This window comes from Mustela nivalis (assembly GCF_964662115.1).
Source record: "Mustela nivalis genome assembly, chromosome: 16".
NCBI lineage: Eukaryota > Metazoa > Chordata > Mammalia > Carnivora > Mustelidae > Mustela > Mustela nivalis.
This window is the reverse complement of record NC_139035.1, coordinates 29,981,154-30,006,950: the sequence shown is the minus strand read 5'-3', so window position 1 is coordinate 30,006,950 and position 25,797 is coordinate 29,981,154. Positions and strand designations below refer to the sequence as shown.

Here is a 25,797-nt window from a genome sequence, read left to right as displayed (position 1 = left end):
CAATGAACATAATAATAATAATAATAATAAATTTAAAAAGAATCAAGCTGGAAAGAAGAGCTTAAGCAAAAGTGTGGGACGAGGGTGGGTGAGGACAAGCAGGTGGACAGTCAAGGTCAGGTCTTAGGGTGTGGCTGCTGACACCCTCACTTCCTTGGCCTGCTCTATGTTCTCTCCCGTTATTCTCACCGCTTTCTCCTCTGCATTCTTGGAGAGCGGTTTTTTAGACTGTCACTCAGTTTTCTGTGGAATTAATGTGCCCCTTCCTGCCTCACTCTCTTCAGTACATTGTTCCAATTACAGAAACACTCCATTTCCTTGATTCCTTGAAAAAAATCAAGCACAAGTTTTCTAAGCTTTTCTTCTATATCCTACACAAAGGTTTTGTTTTTTATTTTGTTTTTGGGTTTTTTTTTTTAAGATTTTATTTATTTACTTGACAGACAGGAACCACAAGCAGGCAGAGAGGCAGGCACAGAGAGAGGAAGGGAAGCAGGCTTCCTGCTGAACAGAGAGCCTGATGTGGGGCTTGATCCCAGGACCCTGAGATCATGACCTGAGCCGAAAGCAGAGACTTAACCCACTGAGCCACCCAGGCGCCCCTACACAAAGTATTTTTGAGAGCATGCCCTTCTTCTGAGTTTTTAGATTCAAAGAACTTTAAAAATCAAGGCTCTGTTGTTTTATGAGTCACCTGATATCACCTAATGTCTTCATCTGAAAATAAGGTTCATGCTAGTACTCACTTCGTGGATTTGGTATGGGAGGTGAAGGGGTTAGCACACATAAAATGCTGGGAGTCTGGTCCAGCCCAGAGACAGAAATCATACAGCAGGCTAAGCTTGGTGTCATGTCAAAATGGATTAGCCATGATAAGAGAGCAATTTATGGTAGAAGGACACTCCATGTGGCCCTCCGGGCATAGGGAGGCAGGAAGGACAGACCTAGAAAGGGCTCAGCCTCAGCCGAAGCACAGGTGGGTCAGCCCACAAGGAGCAAGAAGTTCACCTGGTTGACCAGACTGGAGCTGCTGGGTGGGCAAAGCTGCAGGATGCCTTCTAGAATGCAAGCAGGTGCAGCGTGGGCATGCAGAAGGAGAACCAGCATCTGCAGGAATGGGAGCCCCTCAGAGCCTGTGGCCTGGGGAGGGGCCCCATGGCGTCCGTGCTGAGAATGGCTTTGGAAGGGTATGGACAGGCCAAGGCTGCAGGGTCTCAGGGTTTGTGGCTGGTGCAGGTTATCCAGAATGAAATCACACCTTTCCCATGGACCCCAGTTTCTGCGGTAAAGGGCAGGAGAGCCTCCTCCTTGGGCAGTGTTTCTCAAGCGCTCTCTACTGAGAAGGCAGGATGGTGTGTTCACTGGAGAGGAGAAATGTTGAAAGAATTTCATTTTTTATCAAACCCATGATCCTGAGATGTAGACCTGGCTGAGATCAAGAGTTGGCCACTTAGCTGAAGCTGACTGAGCCATCCGGAAACCCTGTTTTACATTTTAATTCCATGAATTTTCATATTATTTACCCTAGGAATAGTGTATAAGCTTGGTGGCAGGCTGAATAGTCACTCCCCTGAAAGATATATAAGTTGTCATTCCCGGAACCTGTGAATGTTACATTGTTTGACAAAAAAAAAAAAAAAAAAAAAAAAAAAAGAGCTTTGCCGATGTGGTTGAAGTAAGGATCTTGAGATGGGAGACTGTTCTGGATTATCTGGTGGGCCTTAAATGTAACCATGTGGGACATTCTAAGAGGGCCTGGCGAGAGACCTGGCGTGAGAAGGTAGTGTGACCAGGGAGTAGAGACGGGAGGGATATGGGCACCAGGAGCTGGAAGAGGCTGTGAACAGAGCCTCTGAGGAGAACATGACCCTGCAGTCCCCTTGGTTTTGGTTCAGTGAAACTGATTTCAAACTTCTGGGTCTCCATGACTTTAAGAATAGTTTTTTCTTGCTTGAAACCCCAAGTTTGTGGAAATTTGTTACAATAGCCACAGGTAACTACCAGAGGCATCTAGAATGTTCTCTCTAAATTGGTGGTGGTTTCCGAGGTTTATACACCTTCAGGGGAAGAGAGGGCAGTTGAGAGTCTGCTGTGGGCACGCATGGCTCATCAGCGGCCCACCATCCCACTGAATGTTGGTCTAGAAGAGACCTTACAACTCATTGACTCAATTTCCCATCCACTGCATCAACCTCCCCTTCCGCATTCTCTTCAAGTGCTGGCCGGAGCTCTGTTTAAACATTTCCTTCCTGTGGCAGAGACATCACAGCTCATCACAGTGTAGAACTCATGCTTAGACAGCTTGACTAATGAGAAAATTTCCCTTCCTATTTAACGTCCGTCTGCCTCTCTGTAGTTTCTATGCATAGGCTGCCATAATGGGCTCGGAGGCATCCAAGGATATGTCTGTTCCCATGTCCTCAGGATACGTGAGGACTGGCTGTACCGTCAGCCAGATCACACTATTAAGTCAATGAATTCAGAATGGACTAAAAATCTTAAGATTTTTCATGATTGCTATTCTTAAACACATATTCCCTCTCATGTTGGGGCAAAATTAGCTTTTTAAATGCAGATCGATTTTATATAGTCTCTTGTGATACTGGGTCATGGTGGATTTGGTGTGTTGTTCCAGCTTACTGAGGTTCTCCGAGGTCCTGGCTCAGTCGCCTTATGTACTGCATCCCGGTTTCACACTGCATGTATGCACCTAGAACAGTGTGCTCTACTTGCCAGGGTCTGAGTCTTTAAAAACAACTTGGAATGAGATAGAGCCAAGAAAAGCCTGGCAACATGATGTTAGAAACCCAGCCCACTAATTACAAACCCACCTAGGCATAGTATCACCATGATGTGCATGAGGATATCATGAGAATCTTTATGAACATCTTGCTAAAAATCCAAATAATACCAAGTAAATGATTTTCTCTTGACCCATTAAATTCAAGTATCTAGTTGTTTCCTTGAAGTAGAAAGAAAAGGTAATGTTTTTGAGCGGTATTTTTGCTTCTACAGAGACTGTGCTACGGTTGAGAGAGGAGGGAGTCCCCAGGGGCACCGAGGCATTGGCTGGGAAAGAAACCAGTCTGCTGAACATAAAGAGCACAATGGAAGTGAGGATTTGAGAGATCCAACACGACTTCCCAGTCTTCGCTGGATCCCTGGCTCCACTCGGCCAGTCAGCCACTCAATGTGAAACCTGTCAGTGAACTTCCTTCCAAGTTTGGATTTAAGCAATTAAGATAGGAAAAAAAAAAAAAAAAAAAAAAAAAGATTAGTCATCACGCACATTTTTTTGAAATGCAAATCAGGATTAACCAAGAATAGGTTAGTGAAAGGCTGATTTATCAGGCCCTGCCAGGTTTTTAGCAATGGGGGTATTTAGATGACCTAAAATAACTGAATTTGAGTTCGTCATACTTTTTTTAAAGTGATGGATGAGCTAGAAGTAAGTGTGCAGAGGAGGAGAGCAATACTTTTAACTATGAAGCTCATGATTTGAAGATTATTTCCTTTGGGGAAATCATTTTAATGTTGACTGATTTTCATTTAGGAGAGTAAAACGGAAATTCTCTGTGGGATGCAGGGATCGTTACACGTAACAATGTAAAATCACTCTCATTTGAAAAATGGAAAGGAAAAACCAGATGACCTTTAAGACTTCTTTCTCACGGAAAACCACAGATTTTGTGCTGGGGTAAACAGCTCTGGTTACGGATAGTGGTGTTTCAATTCAGGACCTTTTGACCAGAGCCTGTGTAAGTGCTCACACGGCATTGGACAGGTTACAGAATCACTGACAAGCACTCGATTCAAAAGATCCACAACAGGGCGCCTGGGTGGCTCAGTGGGTTAAAGCCTCTGCCTTTGGCTCAGGTCATGATCCCCGGTTTCTGGGATCGAGCCCCACATCAGGTTCTCTGCTCAGCGGTAAGCCTGCTTCCCTTCCTCTCTCTCTGCCTGCCTCTCTGCCTACTTGTGATCTCTGTCAAATAAATTAAAAAAAAAAAATCCACAACAATAATGTGGAAAAGAGTTTGAGTCTATAAAACATAATTAAAATGGGCACACATTCAGAACCCAGCAGGGTAACTGCTGGGGATTTACCCAAAAAGGTGAGTTTTGAGGTATGTTTTCAGATTGTGGGGGAGTATGAACTAACAAAGAAGACGAGGATGAGCTTTTCAAAAATAGATGAATTTCAGTCTTGAAAACGAGAGCTAAAAAGTGGAAGAAATGTATGACTCACATGGGTACTGGTTATTTTTTTATAAGAAAAGAAATGCTAATGTACTTAGCCATCTTATATCATTTGTATAATAGTTATTGAGAACCTACTATGTGTTAGCCACGGGTCTGCAGATGGTGTTGAATAAGGCAGAGAACAGACCCTTGTGGAACAGAGACTAGTGGGGGTGACGGACACAAAATCAGTAATTATATTGATAAATACATAATTATAAAATGGGATGGGCACCGTAAAGAAAAACGACAGAGTGTCAAGAGAGGGTTTGCCAAGGGATGCAATTTAGACTGGGGCACCAGGGAAGCCATTAAGGAAGTGACATCTCAGTTATTCACTGGAGGGTGAGTTGAAGTTAAAGAGGTGAGGGCTGTGGGAAGGGGAGCTCAGGCAGAGGCATCAAGGTCACTGTGAGTGGCTGGGAGAAGGGGGGTGGGATGAGAAGGATCAGAGAGCTGGGCAGGGCTCTGGCCATACAGGACATGTGGCACCCATAGGTTTATGGGTCTCACGGGGGTGAGGGGGTGTGCTGAGCTATCTGCATTTCAAATAGCATTCTGGGTTTGTGGGAGAATGGACAGGAGGAGGGTAAAGTGGACGAAGAACAAGTCATCCCCATAGACCAAGATGATGGCGCCTTGGTCCAGTGGTCTTCCTGCTTTTGGTCTCAAATTATTGCAAAAATAACGTATCCCCTCATACATTTTTGACATAACATTTATATTTTTCAAAATGCTTAATAATTACAAAGGACATGGTTTCTGCTATACTATAACAGCTTAAAATGAAATAGTTGCATCTTTATTTCCGATGGGTTAAACAGGAATCTAAAAACTGTAGTGATTTGATACCCTCTATTATCCATTTGAAAATTCTGGGAATTAGCTCTTCTTTACCAGGGGGAACTTTGTATCACTCCTTTTTCTCTTCTGATTCCATGCCAAATTCCCCACAAGATTGTCTTAATTTACATGCCATTATGCAACCAAAATATGCATCTAAATTACCAAAAGGCTCTAAGTTCAATATGGATTGGGAAATCACAATTATAACTAGTACACAATCGATCAAAACAACACAAAGGCTATAGAGACGTTTATAAAGAATTATTAGATAAAATAAAATTGTTTTGGAAATGAAGCTTTAATGAGATGAATGGGATAACTTTTTTCCAAGTACTGTACATGTCCCTGGGTATACCTGATTTATATCAGTTACTGATGGCATGAGACAGGGTTCAGAAACAATTCTGGTCTTATTTTTCATTCTTATACATAAAAGAGGGAACAGCTATGTTCATATAAATACAACAAGAATAAAAGTTTTGTTGTAGTAATTCTTTGAACCCCTGAGTTACTTGCAAAAATCCAAATAGTAATTCATCATAAAAAAATTTTTTTTATAATCTACCAGCTAACAATTCTATTAGGACTTCCTTCAATTTTTTTGAAAGCAAAATGCTGGAGGCCCCAAAATTCGCTGGGCTGGAGGTAAAGAAAGCCCAAGCTATATATTTAACTCTGCAAAAATATGCAGTTGTTTCTTGCTATTTGCAGCAGCTAGGTTCTAAAGAGTTGCCACAAATATTGATTTAGCAAATACTGAACCATTGCTCCGAGGGAAGTACAGGTTTACATTCCCGATAGCATTGACTCCCATTTTTATCAACTGATCAGTTCATAACGTTGTTTTATGTGTTTCTGGTTGAAGGCATTTAATATATATTGTGACTCGTTAACATTGACCTCAGAGCCAAGAGGACTGTAACCATGCCCTGATCTAAGCAAATCTCACACACCTATTTTCTCTATAAGACACATCACAGCCTTCTTGCCTTTGGGAGCACTAGGCAACGATTCAACACTACGTTTGGGGGCCATTTTAAACAGCAAAACCACCAGCAAAAAGCATAAAGATGTGTAAAACATAGCTCTGAGTCGCTCAGGGGAGATCTCTTGTTTACAGCACAAGAGCTGAAACGAGAAAACAGGCTGGGAACCTGCCCCTCAAAATTGTCACCACTCTGTGCAGGCCCCAAATAACTACAAAACACCACAAGTATTGATTTGGAGACCATGCCTACATTTTAGTGAGTAGGCAAATTCACAAACCTGGAACCCATGAATAATGAGGATGCGCTCCTAGGTTGATACATTGTTTAATAAAATTGGTTTTATAGATCTCTATCATCATGGATCTACCTCTGTATTGGTACAGAGTTTCATAATGACACAGAAGGCTAGATTTACATTTAAAAGTATCAGACCCCTTGGAATTCTATGCAGGAGTGTAGCCAAAAGAGTTCATTCAGTTTGGCAGGTCTGGGAGAGAAGGGCAGAGGGTTGGTGCCCAACTCCCAGCTTTCTGGGCTGTGCAGTAGTAGAGGGAGGTCTCAAGGTCATGCAGAGCACCTACTCATTAAAATCACTTGTTTTCTCAATTTTAGACCAGTATTACCTCCAAAATATTAGATTTTTATCAAATAACTTAATTATGCTGTATTATATCTTTTTTACTAATAGGTGTCTCATTTAACGCAATGTTTTCAGAAGGGTTAGGTAAATAGAAGTATCTGAACAAATTTTAGTACACTTCTGCCAATACAATTTAAAGACTCATTATTTTCATGCCTTTCAGTAATATTTTTTGTCAAAACCTTGAATCTGGATTTAGCTCATTGAATTTATGGAAAATGCCGTATTATTAGCATTGCCAAATCAATTAGACAAATCAGACTGACTTTCGATTATAAAATCTGACTTCAGTTTTCAGTTCAAACTAATTAATAAACATTTCAAAAGCTATTACAGTAAGTACTGGGAAAGAAATTTTGAATCTATTTTTAGAAATGGATTAATAAATCCAGTCAAGTCAAGATTAAACAATGTAGATATACCTTATTCATGTTAATAAGTTACACAAATAAGAATAAACCTATATACCATTTCTCATTACTTAAATTGTAAAACTGCAATGTAATATGTAATTAAAATATACACTATTTATGCAGGGAAGAGTGTGATTAAAAAGTGTGGGTTTTTTTGTTACTGAAAACTGGTCATCAGCTTTTGTTGTAAAGCTTGACAAAATCCAGCATCCGTTCCTGATTAAAATGCTTCAAAGTATAGGGATAGAGGGAACATTCCTGAACTTCATAAAATCTATCTATGAAAGACCCACAGCAAAAATCATCCTCAATGGGAAAAAGCTTGCAGCCTTCCTGTTGAGATCAGGAACACAACAAGGATGCCCACTTTCACCACTCTTGTTCAACATAGTATTAGAAGTCCTAGCAACAGCAATCAGACAACAAAGAGAAATAAAATGTATCCAAATTGGCAACGAAGAAGTCAAACTCTCTCTCTTTGCAGATGACATGATTCTTTATATGGAAAACCCAAAAGACTCCACCCCCAAACTACTAGAACTCATACAGCAATTCAGTAACGTGGCAGGATACAAAGTCAATTACAGAAATCAGTGGCTTTCTTATACACTAACAATGAAAATACAGAAAGGAAAATTAGAGAATCGATTCCATTTACTATTGCACCAAGAACCATAAGATACCTGGGAATAAACCTAACCAAAGAGGTAAAGGATCTGTACTGGAGGAACTACAGAACACTCATGAAAGAAATTGAAGAAGACACAAAAAGATGGAAGACCATTCCATGCTCTTGGATCGGAAGAATAAACATTGTTAAAATATCTCTACTGCCTAGAGCAATCTATACTTTTAATGCCATTCCGATCAAAATCCCACCAGTATTCTTCAAAGAGCTGGAGCAAATAAGCCAAAAATTTGTATGGAATCAGAATAGACCCCGAATCACTAAGGAGATGTTGAAAAACAAAAATAAAACTGGGGGCATCACGCTGCCTGATTTCAAGCTTTACTACAAAGCTGTGATCACCAAGACAGCATGGCACTGGCATAAAAGCAGACACATAGACCAGTGGAACAGAGTAGAGAGCCCAGATATGGACCCTCAACTCTATGGGCAAATAATCTTCGACAAAACAGGAAAAAATATACAGTGGAAAAAAGACAGTCTTTTCAATAAATGGTGTTGGGAAAACTGGGCAGCTATATGTAGAAGAATGAACTCAACCATTCTCTTACACCGAACACAAAGATAAACTCAAAATGGATAAAAGACCTCACCGTGAGACAGGAATCCATCAGAATCCTAGAGGAGAACATAGGCAGTAATCTCTTCGATATCAGCCACTGCAACTTCTTTCAAGATATGTCTCCAAAGGCAAAGGAAACAAAAGCGAAAATAAACTTTTGGGACTTCATCAAAATCAAAAGCTTCTGCACAGCAAAGGAAACAGTCAAGAAAACAAAGAGGCAACCCACGGAATGGGAGAAGATATTTGCAAATGACAGTACAGACAAAAGGTTGATATCCAGGATCTATAAAGAACTCCGCAAACTCAACACACACAAAACAGACAATCATATAAAAAAAATGGGCAGAAGATATGAACAGACACTTCTCCAATCAAGACATACAAATGGCTATCAGACACATGAAAAAATGTTCATCATCACTAGCCCTCAGGGAGATTCAAATTAAAACCACATTGACATATCACCTTACACCAGTTAGAATGGCCAAAATTAGCAAGACAGGAAACAACATGTGTTGGAGGGGATATGGAGAAAGGGGAACCCTCTTACACTGTTGGTGGGAATGCAAGTTGGTGCAGCCTCTTTGGAGAACAGTGTGGAGATTCCTCAAGAAATTAAAAATAGAACTTCCCTATGACCCTGCCATTGCACTACTGGGTATTTACCGCAAAGATACAGATGTCATGAAAAGAAGGGCCATCTGTACCCCAATGTTTATAGCAGCAATGGCCATGGTCGCCAAACTATGGAGAGGACCAAGATGCCCTACAACAGACGAATCAGTAAGGAAGATGTGGCCCATATACACTATGGAGTATTATGCCTCCATCAGAAAGGATGAATACCCAACTTTTGTAGCAACATGGATAGGACTGGAAGAGATTATGCTGAGTGAAATAAGTCAAGCAGAGAGAGTCAATTATCATATGGTTTCACTTATTTGTGGAGCATAACAAATAGCCTGGAGGACATGGGGAGTTAGAGAGGAGAAGGGAGTTGGGGGAAATTGGAAGGGGAGGTGAACCGTGAGAGACTATGGACTCTGAAAAACAATCTGAGGGGTTTGAAGTGGCGTGGAGGTGGGAGGTTGGGGTACCAGGTGGTGGGTATTATAGAGGGTACCGATTGCATGGAGCACTGGGTGTGGTCCAAAAATAATGAATACTGTTATGCTGAAAATAAATAAATAAATTTAAAAATGCAATTGGAATATCTAGTTATGATACAATTAGGTAATTTTTAACTTATTGCTTCACAGTATTAATTTTTAAAAAAAATCACATAACATTTTGTCCTCAGGTTTTATTCAGCGTGTTTTGAAGAACCTGTGGTCCAGAAAATATTCCAGTTACATTTAAAAGAATTAGTGTTCCTAGCCAGTACTGCTTCACTGTTTGAAGGTGCTCTTATTTCTAGCTAATGTATTCTAGGATATGAGTATTATGAACAGCTGAAAAATACTGCTTACCTTTTAATCCATGAAATAAAAACCCAATTTAGTAAGCAATATTTATTACAGATTCTGTCTTGCATTTATTTGACTCTCCATTAAGAGCAAGGAGTTATTTGACACTGGTCGGGGTATGAAAGAGATGAGTCCACTTAAAGAAAACACTCATGAATCCGCTGCCCATATTATACAATAATCTGACACCAGGACAGCCTAATGGTTGTAACGTCAGGCATCCCTTTTCACTGAAATAAAGACAGAAAAATGGGAAGCCCTACAATATATCTATAGATGCTTTAGTCTTTTTTTTTTTTTTGATGCTTTAATTAGTCTTAAGAGAGGTGTCTCATCTTAATTTTTTGTGTGTTTTGCAGTGGCTTTTTGGTGTCCTTGCAAGTTTTTACACCGGGGAAGTAAAAAGTAAAGTGGGATTCTGAGTAGGAGAGAGCTTGTCTTTCTCTTGTGAAGTGGGTGAAGGGAGATTTTGAAGGAGGGGTGAGAAAAGACCAATCTGCATAATGTTAACTCAAGGTACATATGAAGATATGGAGCTATCAATGGACTCCTTTAAAGCCATTACTAACCTTAAAGCCCTGAAAGTCTGTGCTTCCTCCGGACCTACTGCACCCTAATTTGAAGACCACTGCTTTGTCTAGAGCTGAAGCAGTACAGCTGGACCAAAGTGACGGACCCAACATAGTTCGTGGGTAAAATCTACAGGTCTTGGTAATAAATTCAACTGGAGTAGGGAATAGGGAATGCGAGGAAGACCCCACAAGAGAGGTGCTGTTTGCTGAGACAGGGAAGGTTGGAGAACATGGCCTCATGCTCTGCCTCGTTTTTTTTTTTTTAAATTCTATTTTGTTTTACACAGTTTGTTGGCTGGTATTTGACAGAGCTGACTTTCGACTTTCTGGCTAATTTTACCAAATATAAACGATTATTGGCCCATATTTCCAAAATGACTTTCCCTTTTAACTGGTATCTTCCCTCCCCTTCAACACCGAGCCCTCTTCACGGCTCCTCAAAGACTCAGAGCCCTGCTCCAATTCTGCTGTGACACGTGGGACGACGACATCCTCAAGCTTATTAACAGTCAAAGTGGAAAGCTTATCCTTTTAAACAAGTAAGCAGTTTAGAAACAGGAGACCGCAGTAAATCTCCGCGGTTGCCCTGCTGCAGCCTCCCCCCAGGAACCAGAAAGAAGAGGACCTGTGGCTGGTGTGTGCAGCGCAGGGTCAGTGCCCAACCAAGAGCCGCCGCGCGCGAGCGAAACACAGGACATCGCTTGCTCAACCTTTCACAAGACACACGAAAAGAAGAGAGGGATTTGCACGCCCACACTTCTTAGAACTTCTCTCTGATCCGTGCTACTGCATTTCCACACACCATCTCTTCCTATGATCCGAGGCTCTGAAAGGACAAACTCCTGCCCCACGCTGTAAAAAAAGCCTCCACGAGGGGCGCCTGGGTGGCCCAGTGGGTTAAAGCCTCTGCCTTCAGCTCGGGTCATGATCCTGGGGTCCTGGGATGGAGCCCGACATTCGGCTCTCTGCTCGGCAGGAAGCCTGCTTCCCCCTCTCTCTCTGCCTGCTTCTCTGCCTAGTTGTGATCTCTTCTCTCTGTGTCAATTAATAAATAAAATCTTAAATAAATAAATAAATAAAATTGGTGGTGGGGAGCCTCCACGAGAGCCGCTCCTCTTGAAGGTCCCAGAGCAGCCGTTCCGCGAAGTCGCTAGTTTCTCCCGCCTTCCCGCCGCACTCCGGCAGCCGTCGGTAACGTGCGCACCGTAGGTCTCCCACCCGCCTTTGCGGCACGTGTCTGGGCGCCGCGGACTGCATGGCCAGCATCGCCTGGTAGGAGTCTCCAAGGAGACACCAGCCAGGTCCTCTCCCCTGGGTTCCATCCGGGTCCCAGCCCCAGCATGCCCTGCGCGACCCCCAGCCCCCAGCGTGCATTGCGCAGTGTGTGCACGGGCCTCGTGAACCCTGCCGCGAACGTGCATTGAGCGGGCCTTGTGACCCCCCCCAACTCCCAGGGTGCATTGCATAGGCTCCGCGGACCTGGTAACCCACCCCCATGACACCCCCCACCCCGACCCGCGAGCTGGGCGAGGGGTAAGCTCTTGGCCTGACTGGTCGGCGGTTACGGCGAGGAAGAGTAGGGGCATCGTCCCTCGGGCTGTCCTTGCCTGGATCCGCCTGGATCCGCCTGGATCCGCCTGGATCCGGTGTGTGTGAGCGGCACCTTCACCTCTTGGCGCTAAGGCTCAAAGTGGTCGCTGGGCCCCAGTGCTGCTGGTGAGGGCAGGGGGTTGGGACACTTGCCGACCCCCGCCCTTTGAGCTTATCTGCCAAACCGGCCAGAGGGGTAGGAACTAGGGTTTGGCGGGGGGCAGGGCCACAGGGATGCGTGGGCCGGGGAGACTGGGCCACAGGCTGGTGCCTCAGGCTGCTGTCACGTGGGTGGGCTGGGTCAGATGCCCAGGGGCGGGACCCGGGGAGCAAGGCCGGAATTCAGGAGTGGGCGGGGGTGTAGGGCAGTGCTGGAGGGGCGGGCAGGGTTGGAGCTCTGGTTGGGGGAACTGGGGAAGGGTAGAGGAGTCGGGGTGGTGGGGGAAGCAGGGAAGGCGAACGGGCAGGGCCCTGGGGAATAGGAAGTGGGGTTGAGAAGCGAGCCGGGGGTGGGGTCCTGCTGGGTGTAGGGATGGGGTGTGGGGCAGGATTGGAGGGGCAGAGTGGGAGGTATGGTGGTCTGGCCTGGGGTTGGCCAGGGGGTGCCTGGTGGCCCCCAAGTCCCGCATTCAGTCTTCATGCTGCAGGCATTTGGGACTTGGACTTGAGTTAGACCCATCGCTGCCCTCAAGGGGCTCACCTTCTCAATGGACTGTTACTTGCCCTTGATCAGGCCAAGCGTTCTCTCTCCTGTTCCTAGGTTAATGAGTTTGGGGTTTCGTTTTGCATTCATAATTGGCTCATGAGCTCTGAGCAGCTGTGCCCCTACTGATTGTGTATTATATACATATCTACATGTACACACAAATATAAATGAGTATATATGTCATTTAGTGTAGAGATTTAAATGACCCTTCTAATAAGTTGATACGTTGGATTACATTAATAACGTTAGTAGATACTGTGCTTATATTCATGAGGTAGACTCTGCTAAGATATGTGTAAGTCTGTATATATCACACATACATACTCTGACACTTTGGATTTGATTTGCTGTTATTTTGTTTAGGATATTTGCATTTATGTTCAGGAGTGTTACTGGCTGTAATTTTTTTGGTGCATATACTTGTTCTTGTCTGTTTTGGGAACCATTGCTGTTTTACTTCTCAGAAAGTGGGTTCAGTAGTTTTCCTTTATTTTTGAAAGAGTTTGCATAGTGTAAGGATTATCTAGTCTTTGTATATTTGATAAAACTCACCTGTAAAACTGCTTTGGTCTTGTGTCTTGTACTTCTTTGAGGTAAAGGGGAGCCTTTTGAGTACTGTTTTTCCCCCTCTCATCAGCTTTTAGTTTGATTGGTCTTGATTATTCTTTTCCTGTTACATTAAGTTCTCTTTTAGCTTGTTTGTTTACATTCTGGCTTTACTGAATACATCAATTTTTTTTTTTTAAGATTTCATTATTTATTTGACAGGGATCACAAGTAGGCAGACAGGCAGGCAGAGAGTGAGGAGGAAGCAGGCTCCCCGCAGAGTGGAGAGTCCCATGCGGGGCTCCATCCCAGGACCCTGAGATCATGACCCCAGCTGAAGGCAGAGGCTTCAACCCACTGAGCCACCCAGGTGCCCCACACATCAATCTTTAAAATAGTAAATGCATTCAGTACTCTTACATTTTAATTTCTAAACTCTAGGAACTGCTGTAGCTACATCCACTACGTTTGAAAAAAAATTATTTATTTATTTACTTTAGACAGAGATAGCAAGAGAGGGGAGGAGAGGGAGAAGCATGCTCTCCTTGCTGAGCAAGGATCCGGGTGCAGGACTCAATCCCAGGACCCTGAGATCATGACCTGAGCCAAAGGCAGTAGCTTAACCAACTGACCCACCCAGGTGCCCCTGAATGTATGATATTTTAATTGTTAAATGGTTCTAGAGAGTTATTTTCAGTTTTATTCTCTTTTTAACCCATGGTTGATTTAAGAGTGTTATTTCACATTTCAAAATATGGTACATTTATAAAGTTTTTTTTGTTGACTTATAATTTATTTGCATTCTATGGGAAAATGGGGTCTGCATAATATTGATTCCTTGAAATTTGTGAAGCCTTTTGTTACTTAGGATGTGGTCAATTTTCATAAATTTCTTAGGTGATCTGAAAAGTAAATTCCTTGTTTATCATGTACAGAATTCTTTATTAGGTCAAGCCTGTTCGTGAAGGTCAAAACTATTTACTTGTTATTTTTTTGTTCACTTGATCATAAATCATTGAGATAGGTATGTTAAAATATCTCACTATGACTGTTTTTGTGAAATGTCAAATTTTTTGCTATTCTGTCTGGTTTTGCTTTATTGATTTTGAGGCAGTGTTAGGTACATAAAAGATAGAAGTTGTAGCTTCTTGATTGTCCCTTCTAATATTATGTTGAAACCCAGTTTCTCCTTATTAATACTTTTCCCTTAAACTCTATTTTGTCTGGTAGAATATTGTTAACCAGTTTCTTTTGGTTTGTATTGGCATGCTGTAGTATTTTCTGTTCCCTTATTTTTCTATTGTGGTAAAATATGGACAACATAAAAGTTATCATTTTAATGATTTTAAGTACATTCATACTGTTGTGTAACCATCACCAGCATCCACCTCCAGAATTTATCATCATCCCAAAGTGAAATTCCACCCCTTTTAAACAATGACTCCCCATTACCCCTTTCTCCAGGTCCTGGTCATCTCTGTTCTATTTTCTGTCTCTGTGAATATGGCTGTTCTATGTGCCTCATACAAGTAGAAGTATACAAGAAGCATATAATTTTGGTTCTTTGTGTTTGGCCTGTTTTACTTAGTGTGATGTCTTTAACATTTGTCTGTGTTGTAGCATGTGTCAGAAAACCTTTTTTGTTTTTGTGAGAACATTTAATTACTATTCTCAACAAATTCCAATTTTACAGTACAGTGTTAGTAACTATAGTCATTATGTTATAGATTAGATTTGCAGACCTTGTTCTTGGTAAAGAATGGTAAAAAAAAAAAATGGTAAAAGAATGGTAAAGAAAAAAAAAAAAAACCTTTTACCAACTCCTCCCTTTTCTCCCAACCCCGTAGCCTTTGATAACTACTTTTCTACTTTTTTCTGAGAGTTCAATTTTGTTTTCTTGAAATTCTGCATGTAAGTAGTACTATGCAGTATTTATCTTTCTGTGGCTTATTTCACTTAGCAAAGTGCCCTCAAGTTACATCCATGTTCTCACAGGATTACCTTCTTTCTAATGGCTGAGTAATGTGACATTGTACACAGGATGTCATCTTTATCCATTCACTGGTTGACACTTAGGTTGTTTCCATATTTAGGCTATTGAGAATAATGCTGCGGTGAACATGGGAGTGGAAATACCTCTCCAGGATTCTATTTTCATTTCCTTTGGATGTATTTCCAGAAGTAGTACTGGAGGATCATATGGTAGTTTTTTTTTAATTTTATGAGAATCCTCTGTACTTTTGTCATAGTGGTTGCGCCAGTGTACATTCCCACCAACAGTGCATGAGGGTTTGCGTTTCTCCACCTCCTCACCAACACTTGTTATTTCTTGCCTTTTTGGTAATGGTCATTCTAATAGGTGTGCGGTGTTATCTCATACTGGTTTTGATTTTCATTTCCCTGATCATGAGTGTGTTGAACACCTTTTCATGTATCTGCTGGACAGCCATTTTTTTGTCTTTGGAAAATCAGCACTTTTAAATCAGATTGTTAATTTCTTTAATACTGAATTGTGTGAGGTCTTCATATATTTTGGATGTTAACCCCTTACCAGATATATGACTTGCAGATATAATCTCCCATCCCATTGGTTGTTTTTTCATTGTGCTGATGGTTTCCTTTGCTGTGAAAGAGCATTTTTATTTGATGTAGTCTTATATGTTTATTTTTTGCTATTGGTGTCATATCTGAAAAAACCATTCTCAAGACCAATGTCAAGAAGTTTATCCCCTGTGTTTTCTTATAGTAGTTTTATGGTTTAAGGTCTTAAATGTAAGTCTTGAATTCATCTTGATTTAATTTTTGTGAGTTAATATGATCTGTACCCAATTCCAATGTGTGTGTGTCTTGGCGGGGGACCCCTCATACCACCAAGCACTCAGTCCTCAGACACCTTTGGTGTCCTACAATTTATCCCACCTCAGACTGTTCATCTGGAGATCATATCAGATCTCACAGGCTAAGGGCTCAGTTCTGTAACACTGTACCATCCTACCTCCCCTTCCCATTTCAGATGCCAGTCTCAAGCTAAGGTTATCAACTGTGCCTTTGTCTGACCAAATGTAGATGGGAGGCTTTAGTGACCCTCTCTTTGGGTTCCATCACTTTGCTAGAGTGGCTCATAGAGTGCAAGCAAATATTTTACTTACTATCAGTTTATTATAAAAGGATATAACTCAGAAACAGCCAGAAAGACAAGAGGCATAGGTTGGGGTATGGGGAAAAGGCGCGGAGCTTCTATGCCTTCGATGAACCACACTTCCTCAAATCTCCATGTGTTTACCAGCTCAGAAGATGTCTGAAACCCATCCATTTTTTAAAAGATTTTGTTTTGTTTTGTTTTGTTTTTAGAGCATGTGCACACATGTGTGTGAGGGGAGGGTCAGTGAAAGAGAGAGAGAGAGAGAATCCCATGCAGGCTCCACACCCAGTGCAGAGCCTACCAAGGGGCTTGATCCTACAACCCTGACATCAAGACTGAGCCAGAATTGGGTCACTTAACCGACTGAGTCACCCAGGTGCCCCTCCTTTTGGGCTTTTATGGAGGCTTCATTGCACCGACATGTTGATTAAATCATGGGCAGTTAATTGAACCCACAGCTCCTTTCCCATCCCCAGAGGTCAGGGTGCTGGGGCTGAAAGTTCAATCATCTAATCAATCATATGGTTGGTTCTCTTGGCAAACAGCCTCCATCTTTAGGTGAGGTCCGAAAGTCACCTCCTTAATTTAATGTAACCTTTATCACTCTATTTATTTAGTATATTCTAGGAGTTTGAGGAGCTTTGTACCAGAGATGAGGATGAAGACCAAATATATATTTCTTTTTTTAAAACTATTTTTCAAAATTTATTTATTTATTAATTTATTCTAATAAACATATAATGTATTTTTATCCCCAGGGTACAGGTGTGTGAATCGTCAGGTTTACACTCTTCACAGCACTCACCATAGCACATACCCTCCCCAAAGTCCATAACCCCACCCCCCTCTCCAAACCCCCCTCCCAACCCCCCCCCCCAGCAACCCTCAGTTTGTTTTGCGAGATTAAGAGTCACTTATGGTTTGTCTCCCTCCCAATCCCATCTTGTTTCATTTATTCTCCTACCCCCTTAACCCCCCCATGTTGCATCTCCATTTCCTCATATCAGGGAGATTATAGGATAGTTGTCTTTCTCTGATTGACTTATTTCGCTAAGCATGATACCCTCTAGTTCCATCCAGTCATCGCAAATGGCAAGATTTCATTTCTTTTGATGGCTGCATAGTATTCCATTGTGTATGTATACCACATCTTCTTTATCCATTCATCTGTTGATGGACATCTAGGTTCTTCCCGTAGTTTGGATGTTGTAGACATTGCTGCTATAAACATTCGGGTGCACGTGCCCCTTCGGATCACTGTTTGTATCTTTAGGGTAAATACCCAGTAGTGCAATTGCCGGGTCATAGGTAGGGTAGTTCAACATTTTGAGGAACCTCCATGCTGTTTTCCAGAGTAGTTGTACCAGCTTGCATTTCCACCAACAGTGTAAGAGGGCTCCCCTTTCTCTGCATCCTCGCCAGCATCTGTCATTTCCTGACTTGTTAATTTTAGTCATTCTGACCGGTGTGAGATGATATCTCATTGTAGTTGTGATTTGTATTTCCCTGATGCCAAATGATGTGGAGCACTTTTTCATGTGTCTGTTGACCATCTTGATGTCTTCTTTGCAGAAATGTCTGTTCATGTTTTCTGCCCATTTCTTGATTGGATTATTTGTTCTTTGGGTGTTGAGTTTGCTAAGTTCTTTATAGATTTTGAACACTAGCCCTTTATCTGATATGTTGTTTGCAAATATCTTCTCCCATTCTGTCAGTTGTCTTTTGGTTTTGTTAACTGTTTCCTTTGCTCTGCAAAAGCTTTTGATCTTGATGAAATCCCAATAGTTCATTTTTACCCTTGATTTCCTTGCCTTTGGCGATGTTCCTAGGAAGAAGTTGCTGTGGCTGAGGTCGAAGAGGTTGCTGCCTGTTTTCTCCTCAAGGATTTTGATGGATTCCTTTCTCACATTGAGGTCCTTCATCTATTTTGAGTCTATTTTTGTGTGTATGTAAGGAAATGGTCCAGTTTCATTTTTCTGCATGTGGCTGTCCAATTTTCCCAACACCATTTATTGAAGAGGCTGTCTTTTTTCCATTGGACATTCTTTCCTGCTTTGTCGAAGGTTAGTTGACCATAGAGTTGAGGGTCTATTTCTGGGCTCTCTATTCTGTTCCATTGATCTATGTGTCGGTTTTTGTGCCAGTACCATGCTGTCTTGATGATGACAGCTTTGTAATAGAGCTTGAAGTCCGGGATTGTGATGCCACCAACTTTGGCTTTTTCAATATTCCTTTGGCTATTCGAGGTCTTTTCTGGTTACATATAAATTTTAGGATTATTTGTTCCATTTCTTTGAAAAAATGGAAGGTATTTTCATAGGAATTGCATTAAATGGGTAGATTGCTTTAGGTAGCATAGACATTTTCACAATATTCTTCTAATCCAGGAGCATGGAACATTTTTCCATTTCTTTGTGTCTTTCTCAATTTCTTTCATGAGTACTTTATAGTTTTCTGAGTATAGATTCTTTGCCTCTTTGGTTAGGTTTATTCCTAGGTATCTTGTGGTTTTGGGTGCAATTGTAAATGGGATGGATTCCTTAATTTCTCTTTCTTCTGTCTTGTTGTTGGCGTAGAGAAATGCAACTGATTTCTGTGCCTTGATTTTATATCCTGACACTTTACTGAATTCCTGTACAAGTTCTAGCAGTTTTGGAGTGGAGTCTTTTGGGTTTTCCACATATAGTATCATATCATCTGCGAAGAGTGATAGTTTGACTTCTTCTTTGCTGATTTGGATGCCTTTAATTTCCTTTTTGTTATCTGATTGCTGAGGCTAGGACTTCTAGTACTATGCTGAATAGCAGTGGTGATAATGGACATCCCTGCTGTGTTCCTGACCTTAGTGGAAAAGCTGTCTTTTTTTCTCCATTGAAAATGATATTTGCAGTGGGTTTTTCATAGATGGCTGTGATAATATTGAGGTATGTGCTCTCTATCCCTATACTTTGAAGAGTTTTGATCAGGAAGGGATGCTGTACTTTGTCAAATGCTCTTTCAGCATCTATTGAGAGTATCATATGGTTCTTGTTCTTTCTTTTATTAATGTGTTGTATCACATTGATTGATTTGCTGAGGTTGAACCAAACTTGCAGCCCTGGAATAAATCCCACTTTGTCGTGGTGAACAATCCTTTTAATGTGCTGTTGAATCCTATTGGCTAGTATTTTGGTGAGAATGTTCACATCTGTGTTCATCAAGGATATTGGTCTGTAGTTCTCTTTTTTGATGAGATCCTTGTCTAGTTTTGGGATCAAGGTGATGCTGGCCTCATAAAATGAGTTTGGAAGTTTTCCTTCCATTTCTCTTTTTTGGAACATCAGGAGAATAGGAATTAGTTCTTCTTTTGGTAGAATTTTGGTAGAATTCCCCTGGGAAGCTGTCTGGCCCTGGGATTTTGTTTGTTTGGAGATTTTTGATGACTCTTTCAATCTCCTTACTGGTTATGGGTCTGTTCAAGTTTTCTATTTTTTCCTGGTTCAGTTGTGGTAATTTATATGGCTCTAGTAACGCATCCATTTCTTCCAGATTGTCAAATTTGTTGGCGTAGAGTTGCTCATAATATGTTCTTATAATTATCTGTATTTTTGGTTGTGATCTCTCCTCTTTCATTCATTTTATTTATTTGGGTCCTTTCTCTTTTCTTTTTGATAAGTCTGACCAGGGGTTTATCAATCTTATTAATTCTTTCAGAGAACCAGCTCCTAGTTTCATTGATTTGTTCTCTTGGTTTTTTGTTTGTTTGTTTGTTTCTATTTCATTGATTTCTGCTCTGATCTTTATGATTTCTCTTCTCCTGCTGGGTTTAGGGTTTCTTTCTTGTTCTTTCTCCAGCTCTGTTAGGTATAGGATTAGGTTGTGTATTTGAGACCTTTCTTGTTTCTTGAGAAAGGCTTGTACTACTATATATTTTCCTCTCAGGACTGCCTTTGTTGTGTCCCACAGATTTTGAACCATTGTGTTTTCATTATCATTTGTTTCCATGAATTTTTTCAATCTTCTTTAATTTTTAATTTCCTGGTTGACCCATTCATTCTTTAGAAGGATGCTGTTTAGTCTCCATGTATTTAGGTTCTTTCCAAATTTCCTCTTGGGATTGAGTTCTAGCTTCAGAGCATTGTGGTCTAAAAATATGCAGGGAATGATCCCAGTCTTTTGATACTGGTTGAGACATGATTTAGGACCCAGGATGTGACCTATTCTGGAGAACGTTCCATGTGCACTAGAGAAGAATGTGTATTCTGTTGCTTTGGGATGAAATGTTCTGAATATATCTGTGATGTTCATCTGGTCCAGTGTGTCGTTTAAGGCCTTTATTTCCTTGTTGATCTTTTGCTTGGATGATCTGTCCATTTCTGTGAGGGGAGTGTTAAAGTCCCATACTATTATTGTATCATTGTTGATGTGTTTCTTTGATTTTGTTATTAATTGGTTTATATAGTTGGCTGCTCCCACATTAGGGGCATAGATATTTAAAATTATTAGATCTTCTTCTTGGACAGACCCTTTGAGTATGGTATAGTGTCCTTCCTCATCTCTGATTATAGTCTTTGGCTTAAAATCTATTTGATCTGATATAAGGATTGCCACCCTTGCTTTCTTCTGATGTCCATTAGCATGGTAAATTGTTTTCCACCCCCTTACTTTAAATATGGAGGTGTCTTCAGGTCTAAAATGAGTTTCTTGTAGGCAACATATAGATGGGTTTTGTTTTTTTATCCATTCTGATACCCTGTGTCTTTTGATTGGGGCATTTAGCCCATTTACATTCAGGGTAACTATTGAGAGATATGAATTTAGTGCCATTGTATTGCCTGTAAGGTGACTGGTACTGTATACTGTCTCTGTTCCTTTCTGACCTACTACTTTTAGGCTTTCTCTTTGCTTAGAGGACCCTTTCAATATTTCCTGTAGAGTTGGTTTGGTGTTTGCAAATTCTTTCAGTTTTTGTTTGTCCTGGAAGCTTTTTATCTATCCTTCTATTTTCAATTATAGCCTAGCTGGATATAGTATTCTTGGCTGCATGTTTTTCTCATTTAGTGCTCTGAATATATCATGCCAGCTCTTTCTGGCCTGCCAGGTCTCTGTGGATAAGTCTGCTGCCAATCTACTATTTTTACCATTGTATGTTACAGACTTCTTTTCCCAGGCTGCTTTTGGGATTTTATTTGTCACTAAGACTTGTAAATTTTACTATTAAGTGATGGGGCGTGGACCTATTCTTGTTGATTTTGAGGGGGGTTCTCTGCACCTCCTGAATTTTGACGCTTGTTCTCTTTGCCATATTAAGGAGATTTTCTCTAATAATTCTCTCCAATGATTCTCTCCAATCTTCTGGAATCCCAATTATTCTAATGTTGTTTCGTCTTATGGTGTCACTTATCTCTCGAATTCTCCCCTTGTGGTCCAGTAGCTGTTTGTCCCTCTTTTGCTCAGCTTCTTTATTCTCTGTCATTTGTTCTTCTATATCACTAATTCTTCTACCTCATTTATCCTAGCAGTGAGAGCCTCCATTTTTGATTGCACCTCATTAATAGCTTTTTTGATTTCAACTTGGTTAGATTTTAGTTCTTTTATTTCTCCAGAGAGGGCTTTTATATCTCCCAAGAGGGTTTCTCTAATATCTTCCATGCCTTTTTTGAGCCCAGATAGAACCTTGAGAATCATCATTCTGAACTCTAGATCTGACATATTACCAATGTCTATATTGATTAGGTCCCTAGCCTTCGGTAGTGCCTCTTGTTCTTTTTTTTTTGTGTGTGTGTGGTGAATTTTTCCACCTTGTCATTTTGTCTAGGTAAGAGTATATGAAGGAGCAAGTATAATACTAAAAGGGTGGCAAAGACCCCAGGAAAATACGCTTTAACCAAATCAGAATCTCGGGGGGGGGGGGATAAAAAGAGGTTCAGAAGAAAAAAAGGAACAATTAAAAAAAGAAAACAAATAAAGAAAAAATATAAAAAAGAAAAAAATATATATATATTAAACTAGTTAAAAAAGAAAAGGGTAAAAGTTAAAAAAAAAAGTTTAGCAGAAGAGAAAAGAAATTGAAAAGAAAAAAAATTAAATTAACTGCAAGACTAAAGAATCATGGGGAGAAAGCCATGAGTTCCGTGCTTTGCTTTCTCCTCCTCTGGAATTCCACTCTACTCCTTGGTAGGTGAACTTGGTCCTGGCTGGTTTTCTTTTTTTTTTTTTTTTAAGTTATATATATATTTTTTAATTTATTTTTTTATTAAATTGATTTATTTATTTTCAGAAAAACAGTATTCATTATTTTTTTCACCACACCCAGTGCTCCATGCTATCCATGCCCTCTATAATACCCACCACTGGCTGGATTTCTTTTTGATCTTCTGGGGGAGGGGCCTGTTGTAGTGATTCTCAAGTGTCTTTGCCCCAGGCAGAATTGCACCACCCTTACCAGGGGCTGGGCTGAGTAATCCTCTCAGGTTTGCTTTCGGGAGCTTTTATGGAGGCTTCCTCACATAAGCATGGCCAAGTAGTAGTAACTCCATTTCCTGCCCCTCTTCCCTCTCTGGAGAATGGGGGATGGGAAGGTGATGCTGAAAATTCTAAGCTACTAATCATGGCTAGATCTTTCTGGTAACCAACCCCCATTCAGGAGCCATCCAAAAGCCCACCCAGATTAACCTTATTAGAATAACAGCAGGGAAAAAAAAAATGAACAACAACAGGGGTGCCTGGGTGGCTCAGTCAGTTAAGGGCCTTCCTTCTGCTCAGGTCATGATCTCAGGGTCCTGGGGTGGAGCCCCTGTCAGGCTTTCTGCTCAGCAAGGAGCGTGCTTCTTCCTCTCCCTGCCACTCTGCCTGCTTGTGAACTCTCTCTCTCTTTCTGTCAAATAAATAAATAAAATCTTAAAAAAATAATAAACTCAACATAAACTCCTATGGCACCTAAAATTTCAAGGGATTTAGGAATCCTGGGTCAGGAACAAGGCTCAGACCAAATATTAAAACACAAAATGTTCCTAGTGCTCGTATCACTTAGAAATTAAAAAAAAAAAAAAGAGAGAGACAGCTGACATTTTAATAAGTTTCTCTGTTCATTAATATTTAGTTCTTCTCTATTACATGTTTGTTTTGTTTTTTTTGTTTTTGCTCTAGGTTTTTTTCTGAAAATTTTGTTTCCAGCTTTATTGAAGTATATTTGACAAAAACATTGTATATACTAAGGTGTAGACTGCAATATTTAATATACATATACATTGTCTAATGTTTACTGCAAAGTTAATTAGCATATCTGTCATCTTTCAACAATGTGTGTGTGTGTGTGTGTGTGTGTACATGTATGTGTGTGAGATGTATGTGTGTTTTGGTGAGAAGCTTACACTCAGCAAATTTCAGCTGTCCAATACAGCATTATTCACTATAGTCACAGTGCTATTGTTAAGCTTAAAAATAGAAACTGCCAGTTATTTTACCAAGAGAAGGTGGGTTTGTTAGGGAATAAAAGCAAATTGTAATCCAGAACAAACAAGATATGACACTCATAGGCAAGTCTGGCGAACAAAGAAGAGGTACACTTTTTTAAGAAGAAAAGTGTTGAGTTAGGAAGCTTGTGAACTAAAAGTCCATTGGAGTAAACTGGGAGTTTGTGTGGTGGTTTCTTTTTGGCTGAGCTGTCCTGGTGGGTGGGGGCTGAGGAAAGTATCTCTTCCTCCTGCTGGAGTAGTAGAGTAGTAACCCCGTGCAAGGTCAAGTCTGTTTAAGGCCAAATCCATCTCTTACTGTTGGGTCTGCAATTAACCATGAGCGGTAGCGCTGAGAGCTCCCCTGTGGAAAACTCCTGTCTGCATTTTAGTGATATTTCCCTTACTGATTTTTGCAGTGTACATTAGATTATCAGAACTTAATCATCTTATGACTGACTGGTCATCTTATGACCAGTGTCTCCTCATCCCCTCCATCACTCATCGCCTCTGTCACTCATCCATCATTTGGCTTTCTTTCTAGGAGTTCAACTTCCCCCCCTTGGATTCTGCATATGAATGATACCATATAGTATTTATCTTTCTCTGATTTATTTCATTTAGTGTAGTACCTGCTGGTTCATCCTTGTTGAAATGGCACGATTTATTTCTTATGCCTGAACAATATTTCATTGCGTATTTATATATACCACATTTTATTTATCCATCCTTCTGTTGACAGATACTTAAATTATCTCCATATCTAGGCTGTTGTGAATAATGCAGTGATCACAGGAGTGTAGATATCTCTTTGAGATACTGGTTTCATTTCCTTCAGATAGATGTCCAGAAGTGGGATTGCTGGGTCTTGTGATAGTTCTTTTTTCCCCCCAGACTTTATTTATTTCTTCAAAAGAGAGCACAAGCAGGGGAAGCAGCAGAGGGAGGGAGAATCAGGCTCCCCGCTGAGCAGTGAGCCTGATGCAGAGCTTGATCCCAGGACCCTGGGATCACGACTTAAGCCCAAGGCAGATACTTAACCAACTAAGCCACCCAGGTGTATCATCTATTTTTTAATTTTTTGAGAAACATCCACAGTGACTGTATCAGTTTACATCACTAATAGTGCATGAGCATTCCCTTTTATCCACATTCTCACCACATTTGTTATTTTTTGCTTGATACTAACCATATCACAAGATGATATCTCTTTGTGGTTTTGATTGGCATTTCCCTGATGGTGAGTGATACTGAGGATCTTTTCATGTTTGTTGGCCATCTGGATGTCTTCTTTGGAAAAATGTCTTTTTAGGTCCTTTGCCCATTTTTTTCCATCCAGTTATTTGTGAATGTTTTTCCTATTGAGTTGTTTGAGTTTCTTGCATATTTTGGGTATTAACTCCTTTTCATATATATGGTTTACACACATTTGATTCCACTCTAGATTGCCTTTCATTTTATTGATTATTTCCTTTGCTGTTCAGGTTTTTAGTTTGATGTTCCATTTGTTTACTTTTGGTTTCATTACATGTGTGTTTGGTGTCATATCCAAAAAATATCATTGCCATGACCAATGTCAAGGAACTTTCCCTTTACGTTTTCTTCCAGGAGTTTCACCATTTCAGGTTTTAAATAGAAGTCCTTAGTTCTTTTTGAGTCAATTTTTGTGTATGGTATAAAGGGTCTAGTTTCATTCTTTTGCTTTGGAATATCCAATTTTCTTAACAACATTTATTAAGAAACTATCCTTTCTCCCATTGTATGTTCTTAGTGCCCTTGTCAAAAAAATAGTTGACTGTATATTTGTAGGTTTATTTCTGGACTCCCTGTTCTGTTCCATTAGCTTATGGGTCTATTTTTTTTTAATATTTTATTTATTTATTTGACAGAGAGAGAGAAGAGAGCATGAGCTGGGGAGAGGCAGTGGGAGAAGCAGCCTCCTTGCTGAGCAGGGAGCCT

The 25,797-nt window shown here is 40.7% G+C and overlaps 1 protein-coding gene across 5 annotated transcripts in view; it reads left to right on the top strand.

Moving 5' to 3' along the window:
* Positions 1 to 11,889: 11,889 nt before the first annotated feature.
* Positions 11,890 to 25,797, top strand: part of DNAH14 (dynein axonemal heavy chain 14) — a 348,451-nt gene continuing 334,543 nt past the window's right edge. For 3 of the 5 annotated variants that reach the window (XM_082704493.1, XM_082704492.1, XM_082704488.1), the window contains exon 1: positions 11,890 to 11,954. The gene's annotated coding sequence lies outside the window, so the exon portion shown is untranslated. Of the gene's footprint in view, positions 11,955 to 12,055; positions 12,138 to 25,797 lie in introns of those variants that run through there. The other 2 variants (XM_082704490.1, XM_082704491.1) reach the window with 2 other exon arrangements.